This window comes from Alosa alosa, chromosome 20, assembly GCF_017589495.1.
Source record: "Alosa alosa isolate M-15738 ecotype Scorff River chromosome 20, AALO_Geno_1.1, whole genome shotgun sequence".
Classification (NCBI taxonomy): Eukaryota; Metazoa; Chordata; class Actinopteri; order Clupeiformes; family Clupeidae; genus Alosa; species Alosa alosa.
The window spans coordinates 25,456,815-25,461,814 of record NC_063208.1 but is presented as its reverse complement, the minus strand read 5'-3'; the positions used below and the strand labels follow the sequence as shown (position 1 = coordinate 25,461,814).

Sequence of the window (5,000 nt, the reverse complement as noted above, 5' to 3'; positions counted from 1 at the left end):
CAGGGGTGTTGATGGGTGTGCGTACCATAGCATTAATTCCTGCAGAGTGCGTGTTCACACAACCTTTCATGTTACTGTTACAGTTAACTAACTATATGGTTATTTTGTCTTTCCCTCAATGTTCTAATTGTTATTGTACAAATTGTTATACTTTTGTTTTTTTGTGTTTTGGCAACACTGTACCTTTAGTCATGCTAATAAAGCAACGTTGAACTGAATTGACATTAACTTTATTATTATTTTGTGTCTCCTATATGTTTCCAGTATTTTAACTATGTTATAATAATGCAGTCAGGCACATAAGCTTATAAAGCCTCTCTGACTTGAAGTAAGATGACAGCGTGATGGTGGGGGAGGGAGAGAGTGAGAGGAGGAGGAGAAACAGAAAGTGAGAGAACAGAGAAAAAGACATATAATGGGGACAGTTATAAAGAGACAGTTGAGAGAGAGAGAGAGTTTTGAGATAAAGAGAGTTTTAAGATACAGAGAAAGAGAGAGGTAGAGAAAGAGAGAGAGAGAGAGAGAGAGGTAGAGAGAGAGAAAGAGAAAGAGGTAGAGAGAGAAAGAGAGAAACAGAGAGAGAGAGAAGAGAGAGAGAGAGAGAGAGAGAGAGACTAGCGGGGGGCGATGAGGATGAAGAGCACACACAGAATCCCTGCACTGCCGCACGTCAGTGATAACATCCAGACACACAAATGAAAGTGTAGAAAGATAAAAATGCCTCCGAAGATTCCGGTCCACAAGAGAAAGAGAGCTGGACGAAAGAAAATCTGAAATCTATACGACACCATAAGCCCCTTCCAGCTACGCACACCCATCTGTTGTCTGTTGGATGAGTTCCGACTGAACAGTTCTAAGCTCCTAAATAACTGGCCTCCATAAATACTCTCCTTCCTGACGGTCTGTGCGAGTGGGTGTTCGTCCTCAGTTCTACCAGCGCTGCGTGACTGTTGTTGAAATATGGATGGATGGGTCTTAAAAGCCATTTGCCACTTTTTGAGTTATATTTTCAAGCAGGCAGTTCATCTCAGTATCATCTCCAAATTCCTTTTGATGGTAGAGCCATGTGAAGGACCGATACCCACCAGCCATCCAGGAAGCACACTATGCAGTTCAGTCTTCTGGACTGGAACACTCAACAACAATGACAGAAAACCTTTTACAGCGGGACATTGCTGACTATATTGTGAAGACACCATGTATGTTGTATGTTGTATGTTGTACATCATGTATGTTGTATGTTGTCAAGCTTCTAGCAGAGCCAATAAGGCTCTGGGTGGAGTTTGCAAGGTTTCGCACACGTTTAGAGTAGCATGCTTTCTGTCCATGGATGGATGGATGGATGGATGGATGAATCTATCCATGATTTTAAAGATGCCCCAGGAGTGTAGCACTGTAGCTGCCTTGCTGCTCTAGCTGTTGGCTGCAGCAACTAGAGCTGGGTAGCAACAATTATTTTTTACTCGGGAAACAGATCAGTGTGAAAATTGGCAGAGTTCTCCTTTAAGGTGCTTGCACACTGCTCTAACAAACACCAACAAACTAACAAAACACTGGGTCAGTGTGCAAAGTCAGTCTGTGTGTTTGCTTGGAGTTGTTTGAGTTTGACATGCCAGTCTTTTCAATTACTGTCTGAGCAGTGCGGAGCTGGCACTTTGTTTCCTCATTCACATTCTGAAGACTGCAACCAACAACTGCCAACAATTTACATTTATTCCATTGGCAGACACTTTTATCCATGGCAATAATAATATTAAAGACACAGAGCTACAGCTACAGCAGTCCAATAACATTTAAGCTGCAGTGCAGAAGAGACCATAGCTAGGAATTACCCCTGCATCTGCCATCTTGAGAATGATGGGGTTTGTTGGCATTGTCTGGACAGTGTACATGCAATGCAAGCACCTTGAAGTCTTACCAAGTAGCAGTGCTTCATGTCTTACCAGTCTCCATACTGAACGTATAGATGCAGCACGTTTTATCAGCCTTTAGTAGCCTATAACTTTATCAGCCCTTAGTAGTCTTTATTGTTTGCAGAAGGCACTAGGGTTCGGGTTAGGCAGGGCAGCCCTGCCTTGAAGTTGAAGGTAGGAGCCAAAAAGACTATCAAGCACCGTGTTTCCACACAAACATATAAGATGGCAGACCATATCTCAGTGCATTAGCAATATTGTCAGTGAATGTTAGGCTAGCTGTACTTACAGGTACCGAAAAGAAACCGAATCCACACCTAGGTGGCACACCTATGGAATTGTGATGTTTGTGTACCATCGCAGCCCTACTTACCAGTGCTATGTATATATATCTATGGTTGCAGCCCTACTCACCAGTGCTATATATATCTATGGTTGCAGCTCTACTTACCAGTGCTATGTGGCTGTTGTTCCAGGTGTTGTTGTCCACTAGCGTGGTGCGGTTGGCCATGCCGGCGATCTGGTAGCCGTAGTCCCACCAGGACATGACACGCGCATGCACATCCGTGTTCTGACGCAGCCAATAGTACGCCTCCCTGAAGTCGTCCAGAATGTTCCGAGACCTGCCCAGCAGACGGAAAAGGAGAAGAAATGACTGAGCTCTTCCTTTCACCTCCATTGTTTCCCTGATCTGACACTCCCTCCTCCTCCTCCTCACTGATCTGACACTCCCTCCTCCTCCTTCTCCTCCTCCTCCTCACTGATCTGACACTCCCTCTTCCTCCTCCTCCTCCTCAACGCTCCCTCAACTCCATCAGGGACCAGAAGGGGATTTGAGTGGTGGGGATAGGCAGAAGAGGACTGGGTGGATTCAGCTCTATTTGGGGCCACGGAGAGTTCCAACATGCGGTGAGGACGAAGAGAAGGAGTGACCACAGTTTCACACACTCTTTGAGGAAGCAAGCAAGCAACACACACGGGCTGTAGGACCTGTTACCACTGACGCAAGTACAGTGTGTGAGTTAGTGTGTGTGTGTGAGTGTGTGTGTGTGTCAGAGTTTCCGCTAGAATAAAAAATGGTGCCGGTCAAAGTGACCGGCAGAGGTTTCGTTTTCCGGACATTTTGATGATATGCCGGTCAAATATCCTATTATCGCTTCTTAATTAGTCAAGTTGAGGAAAACTGGAGACAGGCTATGTAGCTTAAAGAATGATATAATAAGGCTGAATAGAATGCAACATGTTCATTAGCCTAACTTACGTAAACATGCCTAACAAAATCTAGCCATAATGTATGTTTTCATGGACAGCAAGAGTCCGCTTCGTTCATTGTTTTAAAAAGGCTACGTTGTTTGTTGCTGCTATACCCCGCTATTCCAGTGGTTCCACTGTTTATCCTTGCACAGATGCGCACACACAAGAATGAGCGCTCACACCTCTACCCCCTAAGGCTATGCCTCTTTATTTGATAACAATAAATTAAGAAATGTATCCTATTCTGGGAAATGTTTAGTTTCTTTTTCTTTCGGTCCGTGGTTCAATGATACCGTTTAATTGTGCCGGAAATTATCCGCGGACCAGCAATCTCATCGTCGAGGAGGCCCTAACCCTGCAGATCATAGACAGAGAAAGCATAGGCCTACGGTATGCTTTGGGTACAGAACAGTTGCATGTCCAGTGTACATGGAGAATGACAGTGTCTTGGAGCTGCCGCGAACCCCACAACTCCACTTCCAACGCCATGATTCCGACAGACAGATACTCCACACTTCTGCTTTTATCTGGTGGTGGTGGAGTTGACCGGACATCTGAGGCTTCAGACGTTACCAATTTATCATCATCCATCGCTACCTGGCCTCTGAAAAACTTTTAAGGCTAGTCTGCCTGGGCCTGGCCATGTTTGAACCGCCTCACTCATTTGTTCGTTGTTTAACATGGACGTTTTAAGCGTGCGCTTCCTATTTAAAATGCATAGGCATAGGCATAGGCTATGCGTGTTGTTTAATAGCTTTCAAACGGTACATTTAAAAACATAGCCAGAGGACGTATTGCTTTAATATAGGCTTAAATTTTAAGGCTTATTCTCAATTCTCAGGATTATTAGCCAATTTCAATCGGACAATTTGACCGGAGAGATTTAATTTTGTCGGACATTTCATTTTTTTTCCGGCCAATGTCCGGTAATTACCGGTCAACGGAAACCCTGGTGTGTGTGTGTGTGAGTCTGTGTGTGTGTGCCTGTGTTTTCTCTCACGGTTAAGGCTGTACGATGTCAGTACGACGCTGGGACTGGAGTAGGCATTGCTGGTCACCCAAGTGCAGTGTGTGTGTCTGTGTGTGTGTGTGTGTGTGTGTGTGTGTGTGTGTGTGTGTGTGTGTATGTGTGTAGGTGTTGCTGGTCACCCAGGTGCAGTGTGTGTGTGTGTGTGTGTGTGTGTGTGTGTGTGTGTAGGTGTTGCTGGTCACCCAGGAGCAGTGTGTGTGTGTGTGTCCGTGTGTGTGTGTGTGTGTGTGCTCACCCGTCGTGGTTGTATGATGCCAGTACGACGCTGGGGCTGGAGTAAGCATTGCTGGTCACCCAGGTGCAGTGGACGGCGAACATCATGAGCAGCATCAGCATCAGCATGGTCACTATGCTCTTGATGTTGGGGCCCAGGCCCTCCTCAGCCTTCTCCTGATCAGACACGTGCTTACGCACCTTACCGGCCTATAGGGGGAGACACACACACATACACACACACACACAGATAAATCAGCATGGTGACTAAGCTCTTGGTGTTGGGGCCCAGGCCCTCCTCAGCCTTCTTCTGGTCAGATACGTACACACCTTACTGGTCTGCAGGGGGAGACACACACACAGATGGAGGCAACATAAATACCACCACACACACACACACACACACACACACACACACACACACAATCTTGATGTGAGCCCTCCGCAATAATACAACTGGCCTTTGTCTTCACTGTGCTTAACCTCCTCACTGAAACCAAGTGAGGCCTGCAGGATGCCGTTCCTCAGGACTCAGGATCATGCACCAGAAGAACACGTGCAGCACCGCTCACTATTGGAGAGACTGCAAT

At 46.0% G+C, this 5,000-nt stretch overlaps 1 pseudogene; it reads right to left on the bottom strand.

Annotated features, from left to right (window-relative positions):
• The window catches only part of LOC125284775, a 131,285-nt pseudogene that overhangs the window by 6,703 nt on the left and 119,582 nt on the right, over positions 1–5,000 (bottom strand).